The sequence below is a fragment of the Dermochelys coriacea genome, chromosome 7, assembly GCF_009764565.3.
Source record: "Dermochelys coriacea isolate rDerCor1 chromosome 7, rDerCor1.pri.v4, whole genome shotgun sequence".
Classification (NCBI taxonomy): Eukaryota; Metazoa; Chordata; order Testudines; family Dermochelyidae; genus Dermochelys; species Dermochelys coriacea.
This window is the reverse complement of record NC_050074.1, coordinates 103,402,856-103,419,619: the sequence shown is the minus strand read 5'-3', so window position 1 is coordinate 103,419,619 and position 16,764 is coordinate 103,402,856. Positions and strand designations below refer to the sequence as shown.

The 16,764-nt window shown below is 40.9% G+C and overlaps 1 protein-coding gene across 1 annotated transcript in view; it reads left to right on the top strand.

Annotated features, from left to right (window-relative positions):
- DOCK1 (dedicator of cytokinesis 1) overlaps window positions 1-16,764 on the top strand; it is a 578,721-nt gene that overhangs the window by 438,507 nt on the left and 123,450 nt on the right.

Genomic DNA, 16,764 nt, shown 5'->3' with positions numbered 1-16,764 from the left:
ATCAAGATTCATATGCACAATGGACAGAATGAAAGTTGACAACTAACAATTCTGGTTGATGGTGGTGGTATAGTTCTCTGTGGCTGTGACCAACAACTCAATAAGGTTGAGTTTCATGTGTCCTCTACTGGCTCATGCTGCTGTGTGATGATAGAAAGGGTGAAGCTGCCCCTGACCAGCCTCAGTTCCTTCTTGCCTCCCATGATCGGTAGTGGTATTGTGTTGACTTGCTTTCCAAGTGTTCTCCGTTTCAGATTTTTTGTATATAGTTACAGTGGGCTTGGCATTATTAATAGAGCTTTTCAATATGTTCCATTTATTTATTTATTTTAGATATTTAATGTTACTTAGAGCAGTGGTTCTCAACCAGAGTTATTCAGAAGTCTTCTAGCCACAGGAACCAGCTTCCTTCTTGCCCCAATGGTGCTCAATCCCCACTCTGACCCAGGCCTCACCCCCACTCCATCCCTTCCCCCAAATCCCCCACTCCCACCTCACCTCTCCAGCTGATCTGTGGCAGGCGGGAGGTGCTGGGAGGGAGGGGGAGGAGTTGATTGGCGGGGTCGCCAGTGGGCGGGAAGCACTCGGGGGGAGAGGGGAACTGGCTGCCGGTGGGTGCTAGGCATCTGCCAATTTTTTTTCTGTGGGTGCTCCAGCCCACGAAGTTGGTGCTCCAGCCCTGGAGCACCCACAGAGTCAGTGTCTATGCTTCTAGAGGGTACATCAACTCATCTAGATATTTGCCTAGTTTTACAATAGGCTACATAAAAAGCCCTAGCCAAGTCAGTAGAAACTAAAATTTCATATGGACAATGATTTGTTTATACTACTCTATATACTGTGCACTGAGATATAAGTCAAATATTTATATTCCAATTGATTTACTTTATAATTACATGGTAAAAATGAGAAAGTAAGCAATTTTTCAGTAATAGTGTGCTGTGCCACTTTTCTATTTTTATGTCTGATTTTATAAGTAAGTTGTTTTTAAGTGAGGTGAAATTTGGGGGTACACAAGATGAATCAGACTCCTGAAAGGGATACAGTAGTCTGAAAAAGTTGACAGCCACTGACTTAGAGTATTGGTTCCTGTGTATCTGGGCAATGTATCTCTCAGTACTGGGGTATGCCTCTGTCTTTGAGCTTTAAGCCTTGCATCCACAACAAGAAGTCAGTGCTGGTGTGTGACCCTCACTTCAGGTGTCTGAAGTGCCTTGGGGAGGGTCCCGTTCTGGGACAGGTGTAAAATATGTAGAGACTACAAGCCCCAGACTAAGAAGGACAGAGAGGTGAGACTGTGTTACCTCCTCATGAAGGCAGCCTTCAGCCCACCAGCAGAGCCTTCCCACTCAGGACGGGAGCCAGAAGCTTCTGCTTCCATCAGAAGTGGCTATACAAATATTGTGGAGAGTCAGTGCCACTCTCCTTCCCCACTATGAGGAAGAAGCATAGACAAAATGCTTTAAAGAAGCCAGCCTCCACCAGGAGATCAAGGTCCCCAGTTCCAGCTGCCAGCAAGCAGGCTGGAAGGCAGGGTAGAGTGTCCCTGGAGAAGAGATGCTCCCTGGTACCATTCATCTTGCATGGGGATGTTGACCCTGGTGCCTTTGTGGTCGAGGCCTATCCACTCTGTGGTACCAACCCCTTTGATGCAACATTAGCAGCATTTGGAGAACAGTAGAATATCCACGACACCAGAGGCATGTGCTGCAGTGCGGGATCTCCTATGCCTCTCAGTATCAGATTCTTCAGCAGTTCTGGAGACAAATCTTCTGGTATTGATGAATCTGCAGTCTTTGTTGGGCTCCTCTGCGAGTAGCAGTATCCAACTCCCAATATAAGGGCCCACTTGATACTGTCCAGTGCCTCCTTGTCCAGTGCCATCTAGAGGCAAGCCTTACAGCCTGTATCTGGTACCTACATCTCCAGAGACATACTTCCAGTCCTCAGTACTGCATGGTTCTACACCTTCTTGGTCAGGCAACTCAGGCTCTTCCTCAGAGTTGGAAGTAGACTCCTGTGCCCCTCGCATCTGGAATAGAAAGTATCACTCACCTTCAACAAGAAATACCAGGCAGAGGTCCAACAGTGGTCCAAGGACCCAGATCTATGGGCTGATAGAGGTTGGGGTCCCCTATCCTACCAATGGCTGTTCTGGAACCCATGGAAGTTTCCTCCCAGCACCAGATCCTCCTCCTCCAGATCCCTGAACAGACATTAGGATAGCTGTCATGCAGAGAATCATGAGGTTACCCCCCATTCCAAGGTTGATACTGAACCTGACCATCCTTCCTGACAGAGCCTCCTGCAGAGGACGTACAAGAGACTCCATCTCAAAACCTTTTTTATCTCCTTGTCATCATCATCGTATGAGGCAGCAATATCTGTAGTGGCCTCCTATCTTTAGGATTCATAGATACTAAGGTCAGAAGGGACCATTCTGATCATCTAGTCCGACCTCCTGCACAACGCAGGCCACAGAATTTCACCCACCCACTCCTACGAAAAACCTCACCTATGTCTGAGATATTGAAGTCCTCAAATCGTGGTTTAAAGACTTCAAGGAGCAGAGAATCCTCCCTCAAGTGACCCGTGCCCCATGCTACAGAGGACGGCGAAAAACCTCCAGGGCCTCTTCCAATCTGCCCTGGAGGAAAATTCCTTCTCAACCCCAAATATGACAATCAGCTAAACCCTGAGCATATGGGCAAGATTCACCAACCAGATACTACAGAAAATTCTTTCCTGGGTAACTCAGATCCCATCCATCTAATATCCCATCTCAGGGGATTAGGCCTATTTACCCTAAATATTTAAAGATCAATTAATTGCCAAAATCACATTATCCCATCATACCATCTGCTCCATAAACTTATCGAGTAAAATCTTAAAGCCAGATAGATCTTTTGCCCCCACTGCTTCCCTTGGAAGGCTATTCCAAAACTTCACTCCTCTGATGGTTAGAAACCTTCGTCTATTTCAAGTCTAAACTTCCTGGTGGCCAGTTTATACCCATTTGTTCTTGTGTCCACATTGGTGCTGAGCTTAAATAATTCCTCTCCCTCTCCTGTATTTATCCCTCTGATATATTTATAGAGAGCAATCATATCCCCTCAACCTTCTTTTAGTTAGGCTAAACAAGCCAAGCTCCTTAAGTCTCCTTTCATAAGACAAGTTTTCCATTCCTCGGATCATCCTAGTAGCCCTTCTCTGTACCAGCTCCAGTTTGAATTCATCCTTTTTAAACATGGGAGACCAGAACTGCACACAGTATTCCTGGTGAAGTCTCACTAGTGCCTTGTATAACGGTACTAAAACCTCCTTATCCCTACTGGAAATACCTCTCCTGATGCATCCCAAAACCGCATTAGCTTTTTTCACAGCCATATCACATTGGCAGCTCATAGTCATCCTATGATGAACCAATACTCCAAGGTCCTTCTCCTCTTCAGTTACTTCTAATTGATGCGTCCCCAGCTTATAACTAAAATTCTTATTATTAATCCCTAAATTCTTAACCTTACACTTCTCACTATTAAATTTCATCCTATTACTATTACTCCAGTTTACTAGGTCATTCAGATCCTCCTGTTTAATATCCCGATCCTTCTCTGAATTGGTAATACCTCCCAGCTTTGTATCATCAGCAAACTTTATTAGCACACTCCCACTTTTTGTGCCAAGGTCAGTAATAAAAAGATTAAATAAGATTGGTCCCCAAACTGATCCCTGAGGAACTCCACTGGTAACCTCCCTCCAGCCTGACAGTTTGCCTTTCAATAGGACCCGTTGTAGTCTCCCCTTTAACCAATTCCTTATCACCTTTTGATGTTCATAATGATCCCCCTCTTTTCCAATTTAACTAATAATTCCCCATGTGGCACGGTATCAAACACCTTACTGAAATCTAGGTAAATTAGATCCACTGCGTTTCCTTTGTCTAAAAAATCTGTTACTTTCTCAAAGAAGGAGATCAGATTGGTTTGGCACGATCTACCTTTTGTAAAACCATGTTTTATTTTGTCCCATTTACTATTGACTTCAATGTCCTTAACTAATTTCTCCTTCAAAATTTTTTCCAGGACCTTGCATACTATAGATGTCAAACTAACTGGTCTGTAGTTACCCAGATCACTTTTTTTCCTTTCTTAAAATAGGAACTATATTAGCCATTCTCCAATCATTCAGTACAACTCTTGATTTTACAGATTCATTAAAAATTCTTGCTAATGGGCTTGCAATTTCAGGTGCCAATTCCTTTAATATTCTTGGATGAAGATTATCTGGGCCCCCCCATTTAGTCCCATTAAGCTGTTTCAATTTTGCTTCTACCTCAGATATGGTAATATCTACCTCCATATCCTCATTCCCATGTCATGCTACCATTATCCCTAAAATCCTCTTTAGCCTTATTAAAGACTGAGGCAAAGTATTAGTTTAGATATTGGGCCATGCCTAGATTATCTTTAACCTCCACTCCATCCTCAGTGTTTAGCGGCCCCACTTCTTTTTTCTTAGTTTTCTTCTTATTTATATGGCTATAGAACCTTTTACTATTGGTTTTAATTCCCTTTGCAAGCTCCAACTCTACTTGACTTTTAGTCTGTCTCACTTTATCCCTACATGTTCTGACCTCAATAAGGTAACTTTCCTTGCTGATCTCTCCCATCTTCCACTCCCTGTATGCTTTCTGCTTCTTCTTAATCACCTCTCTAAGATGCTTGCTCATCCAGCTTGGTCTACAATTCCTGCCTATGAATCTTTTCCCCTTTCTTGGGATACAGGCTTCTGATAGCTTCTGCAGCTTTAATTTAAAGTAATCCCAGGCCTCCTCTACCTTTAGATCCATAAGTTCTTCAGTCCAATCCACTCCCCTAACTAATTTCCTTAATTTTTGAAAGTCAGCCCTTTTGAAATCAAAAACCCTAGTTGCAGATTTATTTTTGTTAATCCTTTCATTCAGTTTGAACTGAATTAGCTCATGATCACTTAAACCAAGATTATCCCCTACAACCATTTCTTCTATGAGGTCCTCACTACTCACCAAAACCAAATCTAAAATGGCATCCCCTCTAGTCGGTTCAGCAACTACTTGATGAAGGAATCCATCAGCTATCGCATCTAGGAAAATCTGAGCCCTATTATTATTACTAGCACTGGTCCTCCAGTCTATATCTGGGAAGTTAGTCTCCCATGATCACACAGTTTCCATTAGTATTTACTTTATTAAACACATTAAAAAGGGCTCTATCCATATTCAAATTAGATCCCGGCAGTCTATAGCACACCCCAAGCACTATCGTAGGAGAGGCTCTACAAGTTATCTTCCCCAATGTAATTTTTGCCCACACGGACTCTGTCTTATCCATTGCATTGCTTCTTATTTCTTTACATTCTACCTCATCATTGATATACAATGCTACTCCACCACCTTTACCTTTATTTCTGTCTTTCCTAAACAGCACATACCCTTCAATATCTGTGTCCAGTCATGACTATTGTTCCACCATGTTTCTGTTATCCCTATAATATCTGGTTTCACTTCCTGCACCAGTAGCTCTAGTTCCTCTATTTTGTTACCCAGGCTCCTCGCATTGGTGTACAAACATCTTAATTTTTGCTGTTTGGCCTCGCTCACATTTTGTACACTATTAGGCACAGTCATTCTACAGCCAGTATAACCTATTAGACTGGTATCCACACTGCCCTTGCTCCTTATATACATTCTCCTACCCATGGCTGTATCCTTTCTTACTTCGTTTTCTTCCCTTTCAATGCTAAAATCTGGCGTGGAGATTACCTGGACATTTCCCAACCATCTCCCCCAAATTCCTAGTTTAAAGCTCTCTTTATCAGTTGTGCCAGCCTCCATCCTAGAAGTCTATTTCCTTCCCTCCTCAGATGAAGTCCATCCCGAGAGAACTGTCCTCTGTCCGTGAATGCCTCCCAGTGGCCATAATCCCAAAGCCCTCCTTATAGCACCACTGCCTAAGCCATCTGTTGACAGTCATCATCTTGTCACACCTTTGTTGCCCTTCTCTAGGAACAGGCAGAATCCCACTAAAGATCACCTGAGCCTTGATTTTCTTAAGCGTCTTCCCCAGCCTAGCATAGTCTCCCTTAATACTTTCCAGAGAGAATCTAACCGTATCATTTGTTCCCACATGAAGAATAATTAGGGGATTTTTTCCCGCTCCCTTTAGGATCCTTTTCAACCTCAGGTCTACATCCCGTATCTTAGCACCTGGGAGACAGCACACCCTTCTATTCTCTGGATCAGCTCTAGTTACAGGCCTGTCTATTCTTCTCAATAAAGAGTCCCCAATCACATAGACCTGCCTTTTCCTGGTGACGGTGCTATTCTCCAGTCTCTCCCCTGTTCCTTCTGGCTGCAAGTTCTTTCCGTTCCTATTTTCCCTTATAATCCTATAGTAGGATTACTATACGGCCTACTAGGTCCTGCTAAAGATGGTTGCTTCCTCTCTAGACGTCCAGGTGGAGGTAGTGCAAGGGAGCTCCCATAGAGTGGTGGATATATTGGAATCAGTGGGACTCTCTCATATGACTCTGCCTATAAACGAAGCTGTATTTGGACACCCACAAGGCTATTGTGGCAGATGCCATCATCTCTGCCAGTGATAACTAAGAGGACTGAATGGAGATTCTGGTGACATTGTAAATAAGAAGAAGACCACATTGTTTCCTGTAAATGTAAACATACTTGTTTGTCTAAGCCATTGGCTGAACAAGAAGTAAGACTGAGTGGACTTGTAGGCTATGAAGTTTAGATGTTTTGTTTTTGAGTGCGTTTGTAAAAAAAAAAATACATTTCTAGGTTGTACTTTCACGACAAAGAGATTGCAGTGCAGTACAGTACTTGTATGAGGTGTGTTAAAAATACTGTTTCTTTTGTTTATCATTTTACAGTGTAAATATTTGTAATAAAAATATATCAGTTACAACAATACAATATATATGAAAATGTAGAAAAACATCTAAAATATTTAATAAATTTCAGTTCGGGAACAGTGCAATTAAAACTCCGATTAATCACGATTAATTTTTTTAATCATGATTAACTTTTTGAGTTAATCGCATGAGTTAACTGCGATTAATCAACAGCCCTAGTAGAAAGATTTATTCTACTGCTGGCCTGCAGTTTCGTATCTCAAATCGGCAAGCCTTGCTCCGCAGCAATGCTCTTAAATTCATGGACAAATTACCAGAAGGTGTCAGGCGGGAGTTTCAGACTGTATTGGAAGATGGCAGGCTTGTGGCTAGGACCACTCTTCAAGCTGTGTTGGATGTGATGGATACAGCAGCTAGAGCTAGGGCATCTACAGTAATGGTGTACAAATGTTCACGGCTTCCATCATCAGCTCTTCCTCATGAGGTCCAGCAGACTATACAGAATCTCTCCTTTGAGGATCCAACCCTCTTATCTCAACAGGCTGACAAGAAACTTCACAGTCTTTGGGGATTTATATGCTTCTGCCTAAAGTAATACAATTCCGCCCTCAAACATACCAGTAATGTTAGTCATTCATGTCTAGGCACCTTGACCAGTCTAGAAAGAAGGGGAAGAATCATAGGAGGAGACCTCTATCTCCTCACTGTCCTTCTTCTGCCATTGTTTCTAGGCAGCCCAATAATGCCAAGCAGTCGGTTTGACAGCCTGGTTGAGGGCAATTTACATCATACCAGTTTCTCCTACCCCTGTGTTTTCCAACAGATTATCCTACTTCCTATGTGATTAGACCCATATTATCACAGATCAATGGGTTCTAAGCACTGTAGAATTGGGGATACACCCTTCTGTTTATTTCAGTCCTTCCCTCCCATCCCTCCTTCCTCATCTCTCTTCAAACACGACTCTCATGAGGCTGTCCTCCTCCGAGAGATGCAGCCTGTTCTCCATTTGGGAGCTTTAGAGGACATTCCTGCCCTCCACCAAAGAAAAGGATTTTATTCACTTTACTTCCTGATCTCAAAGGCAAATGAAGGCCTAAGACCAATTCTAGACCTGTGAAAAATCGAACAAATATATAAACAAAATAAGTGTGTATGGTCACCCTAACCTCTAGTATCCCCTTCCTGAATTCCAGCAACATTGCCCTCAGCTTGAGGGATATGTATTTCCATGTGGCTATCCATCAAACCCACAGGAGATTCCTAAGATTTCTGCTCAACTACCTCCATTATCAATTTACAGTCATGCCATTTGGCCTATCCATGGCCTCATGAGTATTTTAAAAATGCATAACAGTGGTGGCTGTGTTCTTCAGAAAAAGAGGAGTACATATATTCCTGTAGCTGAACAACAGGTTGGTGAGAGGTTGGTTCAAGAGCCAGGTAGAATTCAGGGTGATTGAGTTCTGGTTCTTAACAGGTCTGGACAGATTATGTCCCCAAAGTGGTGGATCCTGATTTTGGTAGCAATTACCCCTGCGAGAAGAGTGGGGAGTTACAAGCTTTGGTAGCTGACACTCCCTACACAGTCTTTTATAAGGACAATGTATACTTGTGCCTGAATCCAAAAATTTTTACTGAAGTAGTGTTGGACTTCCTCCTCAATCAAGTGATATACTTGCCTACTTTCTTTTGTAAGCCTCATTCTCATAAGGATGAAGAGAAATTCCAAAACTTAGATGTCAGAAGGGTGTTAGCTTTTTACTTTGTTTGGTCCTCATCTCAACTGTTCATGGCAGTTGAAGACAAGATGAAGGGCTTCCCGTCTCCACTCAGAGGATTTTGTCATGGATTTCCTCCTGTAATCATGTGTGCTGTGACACTGCCAACATAACCCCACCAAGCAGAGTGCTAGCACACTCCACAAGATCTCAAGCAACTTCTGCAACTTATCTGGCTCAAGCGCATATATTATACATTTGTAGGGCTGCAACTTGGTCATCGATACATACCTTTGTTACTCATTGTGCCATTTCTCAGCATTCTAAAAAGACAGAAAATTTGGACAAATAGTCCTTCAGTCATTGTTCAGGTAGACTCCAGTCCCACCTCCAGATTGAATTACTTGTGAGTAACTTGAAGTGGAATGGACATGTGCAATGAAAATGACCCATGAACACCTTCCTTTCCTTCAATATCAGTGTCTCTGGTAAGAAGGAACTGAGAGTAGCTCCATCACTTATACCATCGTGCAGCAGTGTGAGGCAGCAGAGGGTGCATGCTTCACCCCAACAGATACCACTAAGGGAAAAATCTCCAATTCTGATGCTCTGTGCCCACATTCAGCTGAAGTGGAATGGACATGTGCAACACATATCAAACAACAACAGTTACAGAACAGGTCAGTAACTGTTTTTTCTGTGTGGCTACTTCAGAATGATGATGGAGAATCAACAGGGCCTGGGAGCATGCACAACACATTTGGAATTTTCAGAAAATTAAGGCACATCGTACAAGTTCTGCTGTGCACATACAAATGGCAATATTCCTTTGCTATAATGTTAGCCATACCTGGATGGAATTTCACAGGAAAAACACACGATATCACAGTGACTCTAGGACTCTCCATCTGCCAAGTTACCAGTTCCTGGCCCAAACTTTGGAGGCACTAGAGCTGTTCATAAAATTATCAGATTTTTTAAAATTAGCAAAATACACCTATTTTACACTAACTTCATTCCCAGAAATAGCTAAACCATGTTTGATGAAACGTTAAAAAATAGTGCAGCATATATAAAGAGCGAAACCGTGCATATTTATGTGACGTGGAGGAAGTGTTCCCATTCACTCTGTTGCAGGGCTATGTAGTGATGGAAAAAGAGGCCTTTTTGAGAACAGCTGAATTCTCTTTTTGTTAAAGGTGTCTTTAGTGAATTAGTGGCTGGAGACCAAAATAAAGCAGAGTACACAATAATATATTACTTGACAGACAGATAGCAAAATCAATATTACGTTCCCGTAAGTCATGTCAGCAAAGCTCAGTCTCTGTCAATTTTCACCTGAATCTCCTTTCACTGTTCCAACCTTAAGGCTATTTATTTATCTATTATTTATTTTACTAATTTCTACAGCATTCTATTGCCAAGGCAATATTTAAACATCTGCGCCTCCCCAGAAATTTACAAAAGTAAAAGGTAAAATCAACATCATTACATACACACATCATTCACTGTGGGCACCCAGATTCTCCATCCATCAGATTGTTATTTCAAGGCAGAATTAAATGTTCCCTTTGAGATACATGTTTGCACCAGCCATGTACTGCCCCTTTAAAATGTTCAGATTAGTGCAGGCCAATAGTTCTGTGACTCATTTTCCTCCTCCCTTTTAAATAAAGATAATGGGACTATGAATTTGGACTCTTAGTATCTACTCCTGTCACTGACTCTGGGTGACCTTTGACAAGTCACCCAATTGCTTTGTGCCTCCTGTAAAATGGGTATTATGATACTTACCTGCCTCACAGAGGTGTTGTGAGGCTCTGATTATTTATTATTTGTGCTTGATCCTTAGCTGCAACATATTGTAGATGAGCACAGTATTATTATTAATTTATGCTGGAGTTTCACATGTTAGGGGACTTAGTAAACTGTTGGTTTTTTCCCCCCAACAAAAGGGGGAAGAGTAAGTTAACTATCAGGTAAGAAACTCGATCCCATTCCAACTAGCACTTTGCACCCTCCATTGAAGAGAAATCTTTCCTCGTTCCACCTCCCTCTTATTACTGGTGGAAGAAGTATGCTGGTAATGCTTATTCCCTGGCTCTGCATTACTTGCATATATTTCAGAGCAAAGATTAAGAATACTGAATTACCATTGGTAATAAATAGATTCCTATGATTACTGACATTTTTATGTCTGACAGTGTTTATTACACTAAGTAGTCAAATCACTGTTGCATATGGCTCAGAAACAAAATCAAAAGTGAAAAGTTATTATTTCTGTATGTCCTTGAACATGTTTATAACGTCACTCTATCATTGTACAAAAAATATTATGAAACCAAGTGGCTGTGACTTTTGATATCCAAAATAAATGACAAGGTTCAGACTGGAAATTTCCCATTTTATCTTGTCAGTTTATGACTGCAAATATTGTGATTAAGGCTTCATATCTGGTGGTTTGGAGCTCTGTAGCCCAGAGCAGGTGCAAAGCAACTGTGGCATACTTTATATGCATCGGTGAAGACCGGTACAAGGCAAACTAAAGGGCTTATTTGAAATTACTTAAAGAATACTAGACATATCCATCTTTTCACCATATATTACTATTGTGGTGTCTGTGCCAATATATAGATAGCAAAAAAACCTCTTGTACTAGAAAGCAGCAATGCATAAGTTTCAATACATTTCAAATATTTATAATAGTCTAGGAGTATAATCTTTGTTGAAGCCTGTTTGGTTGTTTAAGAGCCTATAAAAAAGAACTCCAGACAGACAATTTAATTATATACTGTTTGGGTCCTGGCTACCTGAGAGAGAACTTCTCTCCCTGTGTGACACAGTGACAGCTGTGATCACTGGGACTCATGAGCTAATAGCACCCTAACTTAAAGGCTGGGGGCTTTAACCAAAAAGTTTGAAGTAGTAAAAAAAAAATGAGAGAAGAAACAAAAACATAATAGGTTGTAATTAATCAAGGGTGTCAACAGTTTTCTGTGTGTGTAGGTCTGGGCTTGATCCAAGTCCCACTGATTCAGTGGTAGTTACAGACCCTCTTTTGTTCCCATCATTCGCATCAGTGAGAGGTTTTGCTGTTGATTTTAGTAGGAGCAGGTTTAGGCACCCATATGTATGTCAGAGCAAACTGTCTCTGACACACAAGGAAAATGACAAGATGTGAGAGGTGCTGTTTAATTAGGCCACAACTTCATTAACTTGGGGATTGGTCCTGCTTTGAGCAAGGGGTTGACTAGATGACCTCCTGAGGTCCCTTCCAACCCTGATATCCTATGATTCTAACTTAGCTCCTTAGGGAATTATCCAGCAATAACTCGTACAGTGCAGGTCATCACTCCTTCCTCACTTATCCAAACCTGGTCCCAGCCCATTGCTGGACCCCACCTCCCTCCACTTGCCTAAGGGTAAAGTTCCTGGCAAAGAAGGGTGTCTCCTCACTGTATCAGATACTAGATTTCCCCAGCTCTTACCTTCCCCTAAGTTCATTTCCAGCTCCAGTTTATTTTGGAACATCCCCCCGGATACCTGGATTTGGAACATCCCCGCATTGGATTTACCTATCACTTGCCAAGTTGTGACAGCTTGTATTGAACCTCGTGACCTGCTCCAGCCATATGTCCTGGAGCTGTTGTGGGGAAAGCAAAGAAAACCACCATTCTCAGGCCAGTCTGGCAGGGAGGGGGAAATTCCTCCCCTGTCCCAAAAAGGCAACTAGGGCAATACCCCCAGGAGACCAAAAAAAAAAAAGGATCCAACTCTGATTCACTGGATTGCTGCTGCTCCGGATGTGAGAGAGAGCTCCTCCCTCTTATCTGCAAGGGGCAATGGCTTATCTGAGCCCCTCTGCCAGCCTAGCACAGGTGATTGATTCCCTTCCAATCTGAAGGAGATGGGACCCTTAAAGGGGCCACAACACCTTCCCACGTGACCAGAGAAAGCCACACTGCCTTTGGGTTGCAGGGGTTGCATTCTATTGTGTAGTTGCTGCTTTGAAAGAACTTAAATGGTTTTTTTTTTTTAGTGCTGGCAAATATGTTATTTGGCTTAAGTGACAAAGGCCTTACAGTATGCTGAATCTGCCTGCCCAAGGCTCTAACTACAGCTCTGCTGCTATGTGTTTGTCTTCTTATGGCCTTTCCATTATTAATGTAATATTATTCAATTTATAAGGCTCATTTTGAACCCTGGTCATTTTTTAAAAGTGTCAAACCTTCAGAATTTTTTTAGGGCTCACTTTTACTAGAATGTTGTTGTCTGAACATTTTTAAATAACTAATTGCTTTTTGATATATAAAGGGTTTTAAATGTCCCCTTTTTTCAAAGTTTTGCAAAGTATTTGTTGTGCCTCTTGATCTGTGAATGAAATCACATTACCAACATAACATTATATATTATTATTACTACTTACTATCCAGTAGTTTTCAAAGGTTGAAATCACAGAGGGGTAATGCTATACAAATGAACAGGAAGACCTCTATCTCTAAGGTCGAGGAAGATAAGTGACACATAAAGGGTTGGAAGAAAGTGAGTCAATAAAGCATTATTGAAATGTTGGTAGACTTGGACATTGGTTCATGTGTGATGCAGTTTTGGGGGTCAAGAATAGTGAAATGTTAAAGAATTGTAATTATTTGAAACTAGACCTTGATCCCACTCTCAATAATGCTGATAGAGGAAAAAATAATGAAAATATTTTTAATGCTAATATCTGAAACTAACCAGGTCTACTTTTCAAACATGAACTCCCCAGAATTATAGCAAAATTACTGCTATTTATGCATTCCCCATCAGTGTGCTAGTCACATATAGTCCAGCAGTTCACCCAATACTTGATGTCAAGAAAGGTATCTGACAGAGATGTTAATTTTGTTGGAGGGAAAGTCAAGGTCAAAAATAGACCTGAACTTTGAGTGTAACACAATAGAAGTAATTATATTTACCATTTTCTGAATTAGTCATACATGCTCAGATCTGATCCAAGTGAGGTATGAAATTACTAGAATATTATTCAATGATTTTGTGACCCAATTAAAATGTAGGGTAAGTGGGGGAGATGAGGAAAACAACAACTATCTAATATCTTCCATATCTTATTTTTGATACAATTAATTATTATCTATCATAAGGCACTATGCTGAAAGCACTCTAAAAGGGGCAGTGCACACTATAGCAAAGCAGAGACCAAAATAAAGCAAAAATGTACATGCTGTTTAACAGCAAATGTTGTTTCACCTATAGTTTTAAAGCAGCTGCCCATTATATTACCTTGCCAAAGACAAGAGTGCTAAATTTTCTTCCAAACCTGAACATTTTGAATTTGTACATGGGAGCTCTCATGCTTCAGGGGAAAAAAACCTGTTCACTTGTTTATCTCAGGATATGCTTTGTATGTGACAGACAGTGGAGTAGATGCTGTTAGGTCCCAGAATAAGATTGTTTCCTTGTGGATTTTGTCTGTAACATTTTATATTGTGGCACAACATTCCATTGGATCATGTAGTCATGGCAAATACACATGTGTATTTCTGTACATGACTGATATACTGAAATACATCATATAGTATATAATTTTAGTTATGTGTTAGAAGGGTGTCAGTGAGAGGCTTATACCTGCTTCCATTTGAACGGTTTGCTCACATTTTACTGGACAAGCCAAAATATTTATATTCCTTGTGTAATGTAAATTTGGGATAATGATGAGGATTATTTAGCATTTTCATTTGCTCTGCCCTGATTTTTTGTGGTCCTCTTCAACTCCCTTATATTTAAGAATGTACTTTGTGTCTTAAATCTCAGGTGGGTACAGTAGATCTGATCATGAGGCAATATGCTTAGCATCCAAAACAGGGAGAGTGCTGACTCCACAGTTCTTACAGATTATTGTACTTGTTTTTCCATGCAGCATAGAGTGTAAATTCTGGTGGAAGCCACTTACATACTCTGCAGATGAGGTGAAGTGCTAAATGGGCTTCAAAAAGCAGATTAAATTATACAAAATTATACAAATAATTTTAATATTTTTGCTAATCACTTTTACTCCCCTTTTCCCCCATGTTCTTCTCTTGTTATTTCACTTGCTGAAAACCTCCCCCTGTCCTCATTGATTTAAACCTCTGTTGATTATTATCTGTGAGAGAGGATTACTGTGAATATAATTCACTCTAAATACACAAAGGACTCTGAATACTTACAGCAGCAATTTCCCTAAATTCTGCTGATACCTGTAAAGGACCTGAACGTATGAGGTCTGGAGCAAGTCCTGAGTGTGCCCACAGCTCCCATAAATGTCAGTAATTTGTATGAGGAGCTCAGCACCTCACAGGATTGGACTCAAAGATGCATAGTCAAGATATGTAGCTGTTAGTCATTCAGCTGAGATATTGTGTAACTTTCTGTTTGGGCAGAAACAATATATTCTGTTACAGAAAAGGAAGAGTAATCAAAGTTTAAAATGCATTATTTTTGAAATTTGCTATTTTTCACATCTAGTCCTCAAAAGATACTAATTATTCTTTGCTATGTATCTTTAAGCTTGGAGCAATGAAAAACTCAATGTGACAGATAGAGAACTTCATGACACTGATGTTGCGCCTGACAAATAACTTTGTCACTATCATTTGTTCTCTGAAATATTGGCTCTGACACTTTTCAGGCATAATACAAGAAAACTGTCACCTGAGAGGCTGAAGGTAATAACATAAAAAAAAGAAAAGAAAAGAATAGAATAGAAAGCTTTACAACTTTTACTTGCATGCTCCTCAGAAACATTCCACATTGGCAGGGTCACATGTTGTCAAACACTAACCGATCTCTTACAAACATGCTAATAAGATTTAGGTATATCATAGAATCATAGGGTTAGAACGGACTGCAAGAGTCATCTACTCTAACCCCCTGCCAAGATGCAGGATTTATTGTTTCTTAACCATCCAAGTCAGATGGTTATCCATCCTCTTTTTGAAAACTTCCAGTGAAGGAGCTTGCATGACTTCCCTAGGCAATTTGTTCTATTGTCCTACTGTTCTTACAGTTAGAAAGTTTTCCTGAGATATAATCTAAACCTGTTATGCTATAATTTGAACCCATTGCCTCTTGTCCTGCCCTCTGTGGAAAGAGAGAACAATTTTTCTCCATCTTTTTTTATGGCAGTCTTTCAAGAATTTGAAGACTGTTAACATGTTGACACACCTCCCCTTCCCCGCCCACCCGCTTAATCTCCTCTTTTCCAAACTAAACATACCCAGTTCCTTTAGCCTTTGCTCATATGGCTTGCGTTCCATCCCTTTCATCCCATCCCTTTGTCGCTCACCTCTGAATCCTTTCTATTTTCTCTACATCTTTTCTATACAGTGGTGACCCAAATTGGACACAGTACTCCAGCTGAGGCCTAACCAGTGCCAAATACAAAGGTTCTATCACCTCTTGTGACTTTCTATGTCTCTATTAATGCAACCCAAAATTGCATTTCCTTTTTTGTGATGGCACATTGCATTGTTGACTCATCTTGAGGCTGTGATCTACCACAACTCCCAGATCCTTCTCAGCAGTGCTGCTGTCGCGCCAATTATCCCCCATTTTGTATTTGTGCGTTTGATATGTATTCCCTAAGTGTAGCTCCTCACATTTGTCTTTATTACATTTCATTTTGTTGTCTATAGCCAGTTCTTCAATTTATCAAGATCACTTTACATTTTGGCTCTGTCCTCCAAAGTGTTTGCAAACCCCCGTCCACCCCCGAGCTTTGTGTCATGGGCAAATTTGATCAGTATGCTCTCTATTCCTACATCCAGGTCATTAATAAAGATGTTAAATAACACCAGACCCAGAACAGATCCCTGTGGGAACCCTACTTGAAACCTCCTTCCAATCTGACATAATTCCCTTAATAGTTACTTGTTGTTTGTGTTAACCAATTATGTATTCAGTTAATGGTATTTCTACTGAGCCTGCATTTCTCCAGCTTGCTTATGAGAATGTCATGTGGGACTGTGTCAAAAGCCTTGCTAAAGTCCAAGTATATTATGTCCACTACATTCTCCCTGTCCACCAAACCAGTTACCTTGTCAAAGAAGTAAATCAAACTGGTTTGGCACGATTTGTTTAAGTAAATCCATGC